At 43.9% G+C, this 16569-nt stretch overlaps 1 long non-coding RNA gene across 1 annotated transcript; it reads right to left on the bottom strand.

The window, feature by feature from the left end:
- Positions 1–8178: 8178 nt before the first annotated feature.
- Positions 8179–13943, bottom strand: LOC144069337 (uncharacterized). Its single transcript, XR_013298450.1, has 3 exons — positions 13839–13943; positions 13594–13726; positions 8179–9019 (listed from the first exon to the last, which is right to left on the bottom strand). It is a non-coding gene; the product is annotated as an uncharacterized LOC144069337 (long non-coding RNA).
- Between the last annotated feature and the right edge of the window lie 2626 nt (positions 13944–16569).

Genomic DNA, 16569 nt, shown 5'->3' with positions numbered 1-16569 from the left:
ATTTGCTTGTCAGTTTGTCTAGAGCAGGTGTCTCAAACCGATTCCGCCGAGGGCCGCAGTGGATCCTGGTTTTTGTTCCAACCGATCCAGTGCCGACATTTTAACCAATCAGGTGTCTTCTAAAATAAGTAGCACCTGGCTGCAATCAACTGATTACACTGATTACACTTGCAAAAGGTATCCTCTTGTTGAGTTGGAATGAAAACCTGCACCCACTGCGGCCCTTTGAGGACCGGTTTGAGACCCCTGGTCTAGAGGATTTGGTGTACAATGCAAATGATTCTAGTAATAAAATAACCCCCTTATCCGCTACAAAGACACCTCGCTACTTCGTGGTTCGGTTATCGCAGCTTTAAAACATCGCAGATTTTTTTCTGGGGAATATTTTATTTATTTATTTTTTGTATTCATTCATTCATTCATCTTCCATACCACCCATCCTCAAAGGGTTGCAGGGGTTGCTGGAGCCTAAACCAGCTGTGTTCAGGCAAAAGGCAGACTACACCCAAGACTGGTCGCCAGTCAGTCGTAGGGCACAAAGAGAGACAAACTGAACCTTTACACCACGAGGCGGCTTATTATTTTTATTTTTTAATTATTTTTTTAAGTTCATAAAAATGTGAAAATCCATGCTGAAACTTGCAAGCGGAAGGAACTCCCCTCTCTTCCGCTTGCTACTAGGACTCAGCACTGAATAAATTTTTATTTTTATTTATTAAATGTTTTTAAAAGTTCATAAAAATGTGAAAATACCCGCTGAAATTCGCGAGCGGGAGGACCCCAGAGCTGTGAGGCCGACGCGCTAACCACCCATGCACTAGTCCACCCGCTTCCAGATTGTGTTTTCATATTTAAGCATTTAACCAATCACATTTCAGCCTTCACATTCAGTTCTGCGGGCCTCGCCGCATAGAATACATGTCGATCAGACGATTGCTTTAACCCTATCAGAATTGGCGACACCAAGGAGGCCTTCTAGAACAGGGGTGTTGAAACTTTTTTGCTCCAAGATCTACTTTTCAAGGAGTTAACCTTCCACGATCTACTTTTTTTTTACTGGCCACTGACAAAGTTCAGCAATTATTTATGTTTATATACCTCGCATTAGACATGTATTGAAACGTATTTAGCTTTCAAGAGAAGCTAAATAAAGTTCCCAAGCTAGCAAGCATGTCACAAGCGGGAAAGAAATTTGTCTGCTACTTTCAGTTCGTTAACTATGGAGCAGTATCCTTGGCTCAGAGGTGAAGAAAAATAGGGAAATCCTAATAAGACTGTTAGACTGTCATTTTGGGGGGTTAACGACAAAGTTAAAAATCTTCTTGAGGAAAGAAGAGACGATAGATTTTGTGTACAAGTAAAAAATATTTTTGGTGAGTAAAATAAAATAGGTTTTCTAAGACGTGGCTATTCCTAAATAATATTGCAATTTCAGATGTTATTATTGATGTTTTTGTGTGTATGTGTTGCAGCTGTAGCTGCAGTAAACATTTTATAGCCATAAAATAGCTATTGAGGGTTTTTATTGATTCATACTATCTTAGTCATAGAGAAAATGAAACTGTGCAGGAGGCAAGCCACCCACGCTAACTGCGAGGAAGTACATAGTCACTGCGCACCCCACCAACGCCCCAGAATCCAGGGCCAGTTGCCAGCAACTACCCTTTGGGAATCAGATAAAGAGATGCACAACAACCCACCAATGGCCACTAGGGGCCACTGGGGGGGTTGGAACCTATCCCAGCTGACTCCGGGCCAAAGGCATGGGACACCCTGAATCGGCGGGCAGGAGATCGCAGGGCACAAGGAGACGGACAACCGTGCACACTCACAATTTAGAGTGTCCAATCAGCCTACTATTCATGTTTTTGGAATGTGGGAGGAAACCAGAGTACCCAGAGGAAACCTACGTCCAAACTCCACACAGATAGACATGACCTGAATTTGAACCCAGGGCCAAGAGCTGTAGGGCCGACACGCTAACCACTCAAATTTAATTGCCTTATATGTTAAAGGTCTTACATGTCAACTTTTGAATTGCTCTTCAATGTAGTGACCAAGTTCAAACCTAACTGGACATAAACTGCCCTGTTCAGGCCTGTGAGAGCCTGATGTTTCCAAAAGTGTTGTGCGTGCAAAGCTATTGGTGAAATCAAATGTGTTAAATGTGACTAAACGTGTGCAGTGACCTGAGTGAATATGCATCAGTGCACTTTAATGCAGAAATTATCCATTCCTCATTTATATTTATTTGCAGCTGGTATATACATCCGTGCACACATCTGTTACACAGCATGTATTGAAACAGTTGAAAAACTTAATGGTCCAACTAGTGGATGTGTGTTTTTTTTTTAAATGATGTAATTTTGCTGCTTTAGCTGGTGCAGGCGTTGTCCGCCAGACATATATATAAACTTTGAGGATCCAATATATCGACACATGTGATCAGGTCTAATATATTGACACGTGTGATCAAATGCAATATATCGACGTGTGATCAAATAGAATATAGCAACACATATGATCAATGCCCCCGCGGAGATAACCCTGTGATGATTATGAGACACGATATGAAACAAAGGCACATTCCCTGAAGGATACTATGACCATATGTCAAAAATTGAGGAGGAATTGGAGAAGGTTTTGAAAACAAACACAAAGCTGGAAGTCAGAGTGGTCTACAACCATGGCATTGGAAGATTTTTCTTCTCAGCCACAGGACATTTCAAAATAAAATTCAAACTCCCATTAAACTACATGTTAGGTTTGCTTGGTGACATTTGGTTTTCCTGTGGTCCTCAGTGGATGAAGGCCCCCCACCCAGCAGATATAAGAGCAGGGTTGGACCAATTCTACATTTATACTGATGTGATGCAGTCCCAAGCAGTCGGCGATAAACACGTGCTGTTACTAAGAAGGATTCATATTAAAGGCGACCACAGGAAAACTGTTTTTAAAATCTTTAGCCCTGTTTATTAACACCCGTTCAACAAAAGACACAAGGTCGAAACCATCTCATCTCATTTTCTGAACCGCTTGAACCTCATGAATGAGGTGGGGGCTGCTGGAGACTATCCCAGCTGACTCCAGGCCAGAGGCAAGGGACACCCTGAATTGGTGGCCAGCCGATCACAGGGCACAAGGAGACAGACAACCATGCACTCTCACATCCATACCTAGGGGCAATTTACAGTGTCCAATCAGCCTACCATGCATGTCTTTGGAATGTGGGAGAAAACCGGAGTACCCGGAGGAAACCCACGCAGGCCCACGGAGAACATGCAAACTCCACACAGATGGACATGACCTGGATTTGAACCCAGGACCCCAGAGCCGTGAAGCCGACGCGCTAACCGCTCGCTCCACCGGGCCGCATGGTCGAAATCAAGAGTGATCAAAACAAACCCATAGATTTGACGAAGTGCAAAGTCAGTGTCACCTTACATTTTAGACCTAGGTAAAGATGGTGTTGTTCAATACACATCCAGAACCCTATTGCATGGTGGACGACTATGAAAGTCAACTTGGCAGGTGGCTACTCGGTTTTCATGGGTCATCGGCTCAATTTGGCCACGATCTGGGGTCCATTTTGCTAAGCTATTCCGTTTTGGAGCATGGCTACTCAGGAGGGGTTTTACTTTGGCAAAGCCTCTCCTGCAAATTGCAGCTAAAACATAGAAACAGATTTAGCGTGTTGAGTACAAGGTTGTAGTTTAATGATCCTGGCGCATAGACCTGCAAGAAGATCTGTAAAAAAAAACTTAGCAAAGGGCAAACCCCCGTAACAAGCGTGGATGCACCACTCAGAAGAGATCAGTCTCTAATAGGAAGCGTCGAGGAAGCAGCGTTGATGTTTTCCATTAAAGCCCAGCCTACACAATGACCCTTCTAAATCACAAATTGCAAGAATGTACTCTGGCTGAATTGGATCTTTTCACACCACCCATGACTCAGCTTTTTATAGTCAGGATGTGGCGATGCTCCCCATCTCAGCCCTCACAGCGGACAGACCTATTGAGTTTTTTTGTGATTGGTCAAAATATTTGGATCTCCCCGAGACATTATTGCAGCTCCAGCTACAAGTGACACCTGCGGACGGCGCCAACCTATTGGCCGGAGAGAGCATGGGATTGATTAACTAATCCCTCAACACAAATTTCTCTCAAGTGGAACGACTCTTGGCGACCGTCGCATCTCACAATCCAGCGCCACCCACTCGTATAGAGCCATAATTGAAACTTTATTAAACTTCTCCGACACTTATTTGAAAAATAAATTCACATCGGCCATGTTCCACAAAGATACGAGCGGATAGATGGACTCGATTGCATTTTACGGCGATAATGTAAATCATGGTCTAGCGAAGAGAGGCCAAAGATTTAGGGGGTCATGATCATTTTATGTCATGCGCTTCGCTTTGATATATTTTTTGTGAAAGATTGTTGCTAAACAACATGGATCGACATATTAAACTCATCAAAGCCAAAGATGACTGCTTGATTTAGCAAGCCAACAATAAACACCTAAAAATTGTGAGTGCCTCTGTTTATGAGAGTTACGGTGTCACCGGCGGTGACCTTTGGTCATGTGGCCGCACTCAATAAAAGGAACGCCCTGTACCCCTTGTCACGTATTAACATGAAGACATATTCTATACCTGTGAGCTAGAAACCTTTTTCTAGAGCCAATACTACGCGACGTAATCATCGGTTTCCTTCAAGACGGCACAGCAGCCCTTTTAACATTTTGATTTTGAGTACGTGACGTTGAATCAAGAGACTCGTCAGATCCCGAACAAGGCCCTTTGAACCCCAGTTCAAAGACGAGAACGCCATATGCGAGTTCTAAAATGTGTACACTTCCACAGGGAGACATTAAATTTGTCGCTCTGCATCGATTGCGATGATTTCTTGAGCAGGTACGCCCTTTAAGTGGTTAATCCATCACCTAACAAGGATGCATTGGCTTTATCCACAGTCACTAATGGTAGTGTCAGGTTGGTAATGAGCTTCCGAGTGCCACTACCTCAGACGAATGAATTCACAACGACAAGTCCCCCCGACCAATCATCACCTCATCGTGATGATGGGGTTTGTGTGTCCCAGTGATCCTTGGAGGTATGTTGTCTGGGGCCTTGTGGCGCTGGTAGGGTCACCCATGGCAAACTGGGTAACCGGGGACCCACTCTGGAGCCAGGCCCAGGGGCACGATGGCAAGTGCCTGGTGGCCGGGCTTACATCCATGGGACCCGGCCGGGCAGAGCCCGAAGAGGCGAGATGGGTTCCCCCTCACATGGGCTTACCACCTATGAAAGAGGCCAAAGAGGTTGGGTGCATTGAAAGCTGGGCGGCAGCCAAAGGAGGGATCCTTTGCGGTCCGAACCCCGGCTCCTGAAACTGGCTCTTGGGACGTGGAATGTCACCTCTCTGGTTGAAAAAGAGTCCGAGCTAGTGCGTGGGGTCTAGAAATTGAGCTAGTGCGTGAGGTCTAGAAATTGAGCTAGTGCGTGAGGTCTAGAAATTGAGCTAGTGCGTGAGGTCTAGAAATTCTAGCTTGATATAGATGGGCTCACCTCTATTCACAGCTTGGGTTCTGGATACTCTTCCACTCTTACGGTGAGAGGCGCCGAGCGGGTGTGGGCATACTTGTTGCCCGTCGGCTTGGTGCCTATATGTTGGGGTTTACCCCGGTGGACGAGAGGGTAGCATCCCTCTGTCTTCGGGTCGGGGGACGGGACCTAACTCAGTGTTTCCCAAACTTTTTTGAGCTGCAGCACACTTTTTCCATTGAAAAAATCTCAAGGGACACACACCAACGGAAAATCTTTTAATTTAAAACTATGTCGCCTATATTAAGTTTAGTCATTGTCATCGAAGTTTTATCTTCAGAAATCACATACAACTACAAAATTATTCCAAAATCAGATTTTTCACACTGACCTAATGTCACCAAAAGTTGATGTCTGCGGACCCTGAACAACTTGCAAAAATAAGTAATGTAATGTTTCTAATCGCACAATTTTATGACTTTTCTCCAAATATTACTTAAATGTCCTAATATTACGCAAAAAAATGTTGTGCTCACACAGTTGATGCCCTAGAAACCAAACAACTTCCGGTTCTTGTTAGAGAAAAATAAACAACAAAATGACTGTTTCACAATTTGAATCTTGTAATAGTATCCTCTATAATTTAACGTTCATCATATTTTGGTTTTAACCTTGTAATAGTCCAATTTTAACCTCGTTATATCCATATTATTTTTTTCTATGAATATTACAATGTCTGACTTCTAACAATTTCCCGCGGCACACCTAACCATTGCTCACAGCACACCAGTGTGCCGAGGCACAGTGGTTGGGAAACACTGACCTAAATGTTGTTTGTGCATATGCACCAAATAGCAGTTCATAGTACACACCCTTTTTGGAGTCCTTGGAGGCGGTGCTGGAGAGTGCTCCTTCGGGGAACTCCCTCGTTCTGCTGGGGGACTTCAACGCTCACGTGGGCAATGACAGCAAGACCTGGAGGGAAGTGATTGGGAAGAACGGCCCCCCTGATCAGAACCCGAGTGGTGTTCTATTGTTGGATTTCTGCGCTCGTCGTGGATTGACAATAATAAACACCATGTTCAAGCATAAGGGTGTCGGTATGTGCACTTGGCACCAGGACACGCTAGGTCACAGTTCGATGGTTGACTTTGTGGTCGTGTCATCGAACCTGCGGCAGCATGTCTTTGACATTCGGGTAAAGAGAGGGCGCTTCTTTTGCTGAGGCGGCAGACCGGAGATGCGGCCACAGGGTAGTCAGTTCCTGTCTTGGTGGCAACCCCAGAACCCGCTGGTGGACACCGGCGGTAAGGGATGCCGTCAAGCTGAAAAAGGGGTCCTACCAGGCCCTTTTGGCCCATGTGTCTCCTGAGGAAACTGACAGGTACCGAGTGACCAAGCGGCACGCGGCTCTGGTCGTCTGCAAGGCAAAAACCCGGGCATGGGTGGAGATAGGTGAGGCCATGGAGAACGACCAGTCTACATGTGCTTTGTGGAGCTGGAGAAGGCGTTTGACTGTGTCCGCTGGGGAGTCTACTCCGGTGGTATGGGGTTCCAGAACCCCTGATACGCGGGGTCCGGTCCCTTTATGACGGGTGTCAGAGTCTGGTCTGCATAGCCGGCAGTAAATCGGACCCATTTCCAGTGGGGGTTGGACACCGCCAGGGCTGCCCTTCGTCACAGATTCTGTTCATAACTTTTATGGACATAATATCTAGGCACAGCCGTGGCGTTGACGGGGTCCGGTTTGGTGGCCTCAGTATTGCATCCCTGCTTTTTGGAGATGATGTGGTTATGTTGGTTTCATCAGGCCGCGATCTCCAACTCTCACTGGAACGATTTGCAAACGAGTGTGAAGCGGTCGGGATGAGAATCAGCGCCTCCAAATCTGAGACCATGGTCCTCAGTCGGAAAAAGGTGGCTTGCCCACTCCGGGTCAGGGATCATGTCTTCCCAGGTAGAGGAGTTTCAGTATGTTTTTTTCACAAATGAGGGAAGAATGGAGTGGGAGATCGGCAGGCGGATTGGTCTGGCTACTCCAGTGATGCGGACTCTGCATCGGTCCGTCGGGGTGAAGAAGGAGCATAGCCAAAAGGCGAGGCTCTCTATTTACCGGTCGATCTACATTCCCACCCTCATCTTTGGTCACGAGCTGTGGGTAGTGACCAAAAGAACGAGATCCCGGATACAAGCAGCTGAAATGAGTTTCCTCTGCAGGATGTCTGGACTCTCTCCTAGAGATTAGGTGAGAAGCTCGGTCATCCAGGGTAACGAGAAACTTGGCATGGAAACATGGCAACAAAGCAGACGATCCGGCAATGACTAACAAACACATGGGATTTAAATAGACAGACAAGGGTTGATCACAAAGTACACGTAACTGGTTACGAGAGTAAAGGAAGCCCAGAGGGACACAAGAGGGGAAAAGCACACAGACAGGACACAGGGAAAAAGGTATAACAAAACCAACCAACGCACCAACTAACCCTAACAGACAGTTGTAGCACGTAGAACTCGGTACACTGATCACCATAGAGATGGATCCGTTGGACAACTCGTCTTTTTGGCGTTCCAGATAGTAAATCCAACAAACATGTTTTTGTTGAAATGATCCCATTTTTATTGGTCCGTACATGTATAATCCAGAGGCACAATCTTCAGCAGATGACGCAATAATAGTAATAATCAAGATTTGTAATGTTCCATCAAAATGTCTCAAGATTAGCATGTTATCAGGTAGTCTCTTTCCCTTAGCTCACGTCAAAGCCATAAATTACTGAGAGTACCAAACACGCAATTCAAATTTTTATTTGTCGCTGACAACCCGTGCTACTGATTTAAAAAAAGGAATTTACAAAACTATTACGTATGACTAAACTTATTTCAAATCAGGTTTGGGTATCAGTTTTGCGGTGAAATTTATGGAATATATGGTACACACCTTCGTGTAAGCACTTGAGGGCAGCGGATTCATCAACTGGTGTGTTTTCTTTGAACCGTAAATCATTCTGCATTGAATAGTGGACAATGGTAATGGGAAATGTCTATTCCCCTGCTTTTCCTGTGTCCACCCTCCTTCTCTGCGCTCTTTCCTCTGTTCTTCCGCACATGTTTTCAAACTTTTGTCTGGATCACAATAGGCAGTTTCATTAGGGCCGCCGAACAAGCTCTCCATTGCTCACTTGTCATTTCTTTAATCGTATACCAAATCAATTTATACCATTCATTTTCCTTGCTCGTTCCCAACCAATTTCTTACTCTGTTTCAAAACTTATTGGCCTAAATTTTCTAAAAATAGGAATGTCAATATGGTCTGATATTCGGCCCATCCCATGGATTAACTGGATCAGAACACCACCCCCTGCATAAGTCTGTGGAGTCTCTCCGAAGCTCTTTCAGCAATAGACTGCTGCACCCTCATTGCAGGAAGGAGCACTTCCGCAGATCCTTCCTCCCATCAGCTGTCAGGCTCTTTAACAAAAAAAATGGCTGTGTTAAGACCTACCGTATGCATGCATGTACATCTATTTGTATGTATGAGTATATATATATATATATTTCAGCAACACACTTATTTATTTATATATTTATTCATGTATTCATTTATTAACTTACTTATTACCTATCTATTTATGTCTAAAATGCCTTTCCTATTTCTGCATCCTCACCCTCTTGCTACTGTGACAACGAAATTTCCCGAATACGGGATGAATAAAGTTATCCATTCCAATCCAATATTGTCGTTGCGAGTTGGAGCCTTGAACCTGTGACGGGACGACCGGCATAACCTCCCTGGTACCCAACAGGAGCCGTCAATGTGACCGGGCTGTTGGCATCCCCAGCATCTTAGAGTAGCCTGAGGAGGACCGCTTTGCTGCTGATTTCTCCTCCTTGCTCCACCTTTTGGTGCTGTCTCCTTGACTGTGGCAGTTGGGTGGCTCATGCTTGCTGGGTATACAAGTTGACGACAGGAGGGGCTAGGACTGCCGGGACCGTTGGAGGTGGAGGTGGTGGTGGTTGTGACACTTAGCTTGGAATCTTCAGCTGAGGCTTGAACTCTCCTCTTGTTCGTGGACAGTTCCCCGAGCTGTAGCTGAGCTACTTTTCTTTGCAGTTCTTTGTCTTGGTCCTTTAGCCGTTGTTCATCTCGTCTGTACTTTTTGATGGCGTGCACCATGTGTTCACAGAACTCTCGATGTGACTTAGACGCAAGTCCCACCACATCTTCTAGCCTACTTCTCACTGGAATTGGCATGGCTTCAACAACAGCTGTTCTGAATAGCCTCGTCTGTTCTGTTTCTTGTTTCCACCTTTTAATCTGCCGGCTGATGTATTCGTCAGGGTTTTCCGTATCAGTGATCGGCTGTCCTTTCAGGGCCTTAGGATCAATCTTGATTGGATATTCCCTCCTTAATGTTACCCACAAGTCTCTGCGGTATGGATTGAACTCAACTCCATCCGCCGCTGGGTTTCGCACCCATTGATGTCCGCCCAGGTACAGGACATTTTCCATTGTTGGTATTCCCGGAACTCTTGCCCACACTGCTTTGATGTCACCTAGTGCTAGGATTTTGCCCTCTGTCTCCTCTTCAAACGCCCTTATCCACTTGCTGGCACCCTCATGAATAGCAGGGAGCCACACCACAAATCCCTCAAGGTCCAAGGTTGGCCATTGAATATACTGTCCCTGGGCTCCTTTTGTTAAAATTGGAAATTGATTAGCAAGATCAGTATATCTATCTGGAGGGTGAATGACAGGTCTGTATCTGAGATCATATTGTTTGTCTTCCGGCCTGTTGCCGCAAATGTAAGACAACCTCCCAATACTTCTTTCTTTTCTGCCACTGTTACCTTATTGAGCCTGTCTTTCCCTTCTCTTACTTTGACCGGCAGATATTTCTGAGTTGTGTCTTCCATTTCACTTCCACAAATTCTTGGATAGTAATATTTTCTTTGTCCTAGCCTCATTCTCAAGTTCTTGGATAATGGTAATTTCTTTCTCTCTGCTTCCATTTTGGTATTCTAGATTGACCCAATAAGAACATCCTTGTTTTGTCATTTCTCTGAAGGCTTGATATCTTTCAGCATGACAATCCAGCACATTAGATGTTTTTGTCTTTGGGACTCATCTGTCGGTGCTGCAGAATTGTGGAAGACTTGGCAACCTTTGCGCCGGTGACAAAGGAGAATGACTTTCTTCACCTAGGACCACATCCCCTGCAATTTTTACACTACCGGTGATGAAAGAATATAGCCCTGATGGCAACACATCTGACCACTGATCATTAAGCTGCCCATGTTTTTTTTAAATCTTAGTTTCATCTCCTCCTGTGGTTTTCATTGTTTCACGATTTTGTTTAGTGTTTTTCCTATATAACGCCCCTTCATTTTTAAAAATGGTAACATTTCCAATTCTTTATCCCTTTTTTCCCATCTTTTGTCACTTTTATCTTTTGGTTTGTAGTCCTTAATTCTAACTTCCATATCCTCACACAGGCTTACATCAAATGTTCCACTTGCAGGCCAGCTGGGCTTTAAATTCTTTGTAAGCTTGGCCCCCTTCCTACAGAAGTCTTCAATTTCATCTTTCTTCATCCTGCATCCATTGTAACTCGCGACATGTATCACTCCCAAGCCTTTGATTCTCCTCGCTGTTATATCGCCATCGACAATTCATTTCAAATCGTCACGTAACTACCACTACGTTGGCCATCCGTTAGCAATCCGTTAAAGCTGTTAAATTGTGTTCGATCCATGGCTTCAGTCCATTTTCCAAGCGTTCACACCAGCATTGTGTTGTCATTCATGGCAAGCATTTCCTCTGTATAGCTCTAATATGGTATTTCTTTGAGTATTGAGAGTGTTTTTAGGGTTAAAAGCGCTGCGAGCACACAGAGGTCAAATGCCTTGCCATCCCCCTGGGATGTTTTGAATGGATATACCGTAATGCTTGGAATGCGCGGGGAGGTTATTTTTAGGGTGAATGTCCGCTGGATTGATCACAGTGGCGGTCGGTGCATTTTCTCGTAGCGCCTTCAATGTATCAATCCAACCCTCAAAAACTATTTTACGGCTATAAAACCTCTACTGCAGCTAGAGCTGCGACACATAAAAAATAATCAATAAATCAATGCACAAAAATGGGGTAAAATCCACTTCCTAGCAGCATTTCATGATTAAATACAAATACTGGAGCTTTTCAGACATTAAAACCAGGTCAGGGGGGGCGATTTTTCCGGGAAAAGACAGCGATGAACGTCAATGGCGTACGGGCAAACATTGCCCGAAAATGGGGTAAAATCCAGCCAAAAACAGCATTTATTGATTAAATACAAATACTGGAGCTTTTTAGACATCAGAACCGGGCCCGGAGTATCATTTCCCCGGTAAAAAGACAGCGATGAACGTTGATACGTCCATACGTGAAATTACAAAAAATGCACTAAAATTAGGTAAAATCCACTTCCTAGCAGCATTTATTGATTGAATACAAATACTGGAGCTTTTGAGACATTACAACCAGGCCAGGGGGTGATTTCCTCGGGAAAAGACAGCGATGGATGTCAATGGCGAAATTCCAAAAATTAAACTGGGGTAAAATCCACATCCTAGCAGCATTTAGTGATTAAATACAAACACTGGAGCTTAAATACAAACACTGGAGCTTTTCAGATATCAGAACCGGGCCCACAATTGAAATATTATTTAGGAATATAGCCATATTATACTCACGAACAATTCTTTTTAACTGTACACAATATCCATCCTCCTTTCTTTCTTCCTTCTTTCCTATCGCCATCGAAGCTAATGATGAAAGTCGAGCCTGTCCTGTCATATTTCCAGCAAAGTCCGTTTTGAAAATTGCTTTAAATCAACACAACAATATACTATTTGCTTGTGCAGCTAAGTCAGCGCACTGAAAGTGGCGTGCACACACCATTTTCCCGGCTGTAACAGGCTTGCTTGCTTCGGAGTTGACTGCCCTTTCTTAATGATGTCCATTTTTTCGGAAAAGTCAGTCTGGAAAATAGATTTGTGAGCAAGTCTGCAACATAATCCATTTTTTTTTGCTTCTGTCTGCCATTGTGGGTGAAGTTTGCGATCTCTGGCTGCCTGAACTATGGCTTTGGCCCGCCTACTAGCCAATCATAGTTGGTGAAAGCAATGACATATCCCAGCCAGCAAAATGCGTATGAAAAAGCATTGTGGGGTTGTCAACTCGAAATCTGATTGGTTAAAAGCAACAGTCTAGTTTAATGCAGCAGAGCCCGCAGAACTGATTGTGAAGGCTTTGAGGCAGATCTGATCTGGCAACAAATAATTGCTGAAATGTGATTGGTTAAATGCTTCAATATGAAAACATGCATCTGGAAGCAGTGCAACCAGGGGGGAAAGCAATGAAAGAAAGCTAACAGACCATTTGGAATAATAAGTATTGATGGAAAAAAATATAATATGATTCAGATATTTCTTAGGCCAGCAGAGAAGGTCTTGAAGGCCCTGATGGCCCGCCACTGGTTGATCGCAATAAGTAGCGTGCCGGCAAGAAATAAAACCAGTCACTCAAGCGGTCAGGGCCATACAAAAATTACATTTAGTGCACAGACAAGGTGCACCGATCGATTGGGTACGTCGACCATTTTAGAGAAATTTTTAGACTTTTAAGTGTGCCCTGTAGGTGGGAAAATACGGTATTCACTCGAAACCACAGATTATATTAGGCGCAACCGGAATTGACAGTGCGTTTCCTCCTGACGGGTATTTGGAGGATGTGACCCTCAATTCTACTGACGTGGTAAATCTGAAATAACGTTCAAACAGACGTTACAATTAATCAACAGTCTATGGCTTCATCTAACCATTTCACACTTTTGCGTTAACCCCCGTTTTTGACCTACGAGCGAGTGAGATTCTTGGCTCCTATTCTCTCAACACAAGTCCTTTCAGCTTTGGAAATTACAATTGGAGTTAAAATTTAGCTCCAGCGTTGACGCCAGCCACTCTCACACACACTGTGTGGCCAATCAAATGGTAAGAAATCTTACCTTTTATCACAGCCGTTTTAAATATGGCATCACGGTGTTTGTCAAGCAGACAGCATTCACGCCTTTCCCAACGGCTCCTAGTGCCGTGACGCCAAATATGGTCGTAAGAATCAGCGCACTCTGCTCTTCTCAACTTCAGGAGGAGGAACCCAAACTTTAATGCAAGCTCACATATTTTTATGGATCCACGAAAACAGGAAACATCTACAATCCATCGTCATACTTTTGGCGCAAACACCACTTACCTTTGGTCATGTACACAGGATGTTTACAAAATTTGCAAGGGCTTACATAAGTGAGTTATACGAGTTAATTTTAGGGCATTAGACATCGCTTATATTATGGATTCGTTTAGGCATTATTCCACTATATATATATATATATATATATATATATATATATATATATATATATATATATATATATATATATATGTATTGAAGGGGGAATGTGCAGACATAAGAAAGTTCCGTTCAAAAAAGTAAGTAGAAGGAACGTGGCGTGCCGAACTCTCCGCAGCTTCCATCATTATCAGCAAAACTACCGATGACCACAGCGTCAGCGGCTCCCAGCTGGCTGCGAGGCTGTGTCATCACCACCAACTGTCTTCCCCAATATAAAGGTTCTGTCTTCCAACACTCGGGACCCTCAATGAGATAGAAGTCATTGTTTGTATCGCATTGATGGTCACACAACGCTGTTTATTAAACTAGATGTTGTTTCTCACATTTGTGCCTGTTTCCTGCTCAACGTCTTCAGAATTTTTTTTAATAACTTCTGTTGAATCTGGTTTTCGAATCAACACAATTTTTGCAGCATTTAATTTCTTTCAAATGTTAGAATTTCAATATGTCGCGCAAGGTTTATCTTGAATTCTTCCATGTGTCTGAGAGCTTGTCGAAAATCTGGATTATGGTTGCCCTTTTCTACCAGGCGGTCAAACAATACCTGCATGTCTTTATTGCTGCAGTGACACCTGAAGCCAACACCACTGCTATGTTTGCCATTTTCATATAGGTGAGTTTTTTTACTTCTCCCAATCACACAACAATGAGCCTTTTGACACCGTCAAAATGGGGCATGCCAAATCGGTCGCTTCTCTCAGCATTTCCTTACACTCAGTGTAGGGAGTTTTTTTCAGATAGTGGGGCGGCAGCGTGAGAGGAGCAGCAGGAGGGGCACTGGGTGCTTGCTTATCCCCCAACTCAAGCAGAGAGGCAACTTGCAATCGCGCTATTCCAACAGAACTTCCCATACTTAGTAATCTGGCCTTTTCTAGCAATTTTTTGACTTTTTTCAACCCCGCTCTAGCCTTCCTGCCTTTCACAGAAAAAAAATAGGTTGCCGCAAATTCTATCTCTAAATCGTCCTTTCGCTTCAAAAACGACGGTGGCCCCGATAAAACACCAACAAGAAATACTTCCATTAAGGGAAGCTCTCTTGCTCCCCAAAACAGTAGCAGTGGTTAAATGCAGAGGACAAGGCGATGATCTGGTGGCAAGAGAAAATGCGGCGGCAGACAGGGCGGCAAAGGAGGTGGCAGCAGTAAGGAATAGATCGACTTGGATACGGTAAAAAGATGGCAACAAGACGCCAGCCCTGAGGAGAGAAATGTGTGGAAAGCAAAAGGGTGTGAACAATAATTTGGCCAAACTATCTCACCCTATGCGAACGCAATAGTTTGCTTCCTGCTTGCTCTTATAGCACTCTTCATCACACACATTAGTTGTAGTCTTTCCCTTCCTCTTGAACCATGATGCTTCCTCTGGTGATGTATGTCATCATTTCTATCGTCATCATTGAAGAAAGAGACAATTGCCCAAAAATCTGTCGGACTCAAAAGGGGGATGCTAAATTTTGCCAACTTTAGCTTTGACTGTATCAGTGATTCTTGTTTATCCTATTATGAGATTGCATTTTGTTGGAATCTTTTGATTCCAAAAGGGGGACTGAAGGGGGAATGTGCAGACATAAGAAAGTTCAGTTCAAGAAAGTACGTAGAAGGAACGTGGTGTGAATAACTCACCGCAGCTTGCATCATTATAAGGAAAACTACCGATAACCACAGCGTCAGCGGCTCCCAGCTGGCTGCGGGGCTGAGTCATCACCACCAACCGTCCTCCCCAATATAAAGGTTCTATCTTCCAACACCCGGGACCCTCAATGAGATAGAAGTATCGCATTGACGGTCACACAACGCTATGTTTATTAAACTGGACGACTTGTTTCTCTCATTTCTGCATCTTTTTCCATTATTTGCCTCTTGGACCATTTGGACGCGAGTGAACCATCAACGGATATATATATATATATATATATATATATATATATATATATATATATATATATATATATAGGGGTGGAGAGGTAGATAGGTAGAGAGAGAGAGAGTTCTGAACAATCAGTTCTGCAGGCTCTGCTGCATTAAACAAGCGTCGATAAGACTTGCTTTAACCAATCAGATTTCGAGTTGGCAACACCACAATGCCTTCTCGCAGGCGTAGGGATACGTCATTGCCTTGCCACAGGCGTAGGGATACGCCATCGCTTTCACCAACTATGATTGGCTAGTGATAGAGTGGACTAGCCAGAGCTACTAATCTGTATCTGGAGCGAGCTGCACAAGCAAATATATTGTTGTGTTGATTTAAAGCCATTTTCAAGACAGACTTTTCAAGAAAAAAAAGCTGGACATCATTAAGAAAGGTTGGACAACTCCAAAGCAAGTAAGCCTGTCACAACCGGGAACGAACATTTTCAGCACTAAATCGAATAAAAACGTATTCCAGAAATACGACAGGCTCGACTTTCGTCATAGCTTTGATGGCGATAGCAAAGAAGGAAGAAAGAAAGGATGGATATTGTGTACCGTTAAAAATGATTTTTGGTGAGTAAAATATGGCTATATTCCTAAATAATGTTTCAATTGTATGAGGTCATTATTGATTATTTTTTGTGTCGCAGCTGTAGCTGAGG

Source organism: Stigmatopora argus, chromosome 24, assembly GCF_051989625.1.
Source record: "Stigmatopora argus isolate UIUO_Sarg chromosome 24, RoL_Sarg_1.0, whole genome shotgun sequence".
NCBI classification, from domain to species: Eukaryota; Metazoa; Chordata; class Actinopteri; order Syngnathiformes; family Syngnathidae; genus Stigmatopora; species Stigmatopora argus.
The sequence above is the reverse complement of the archived record's forward strand: the minus strand, read 5'-3'. Positions and strand labels throughout refer to the sequence as shown.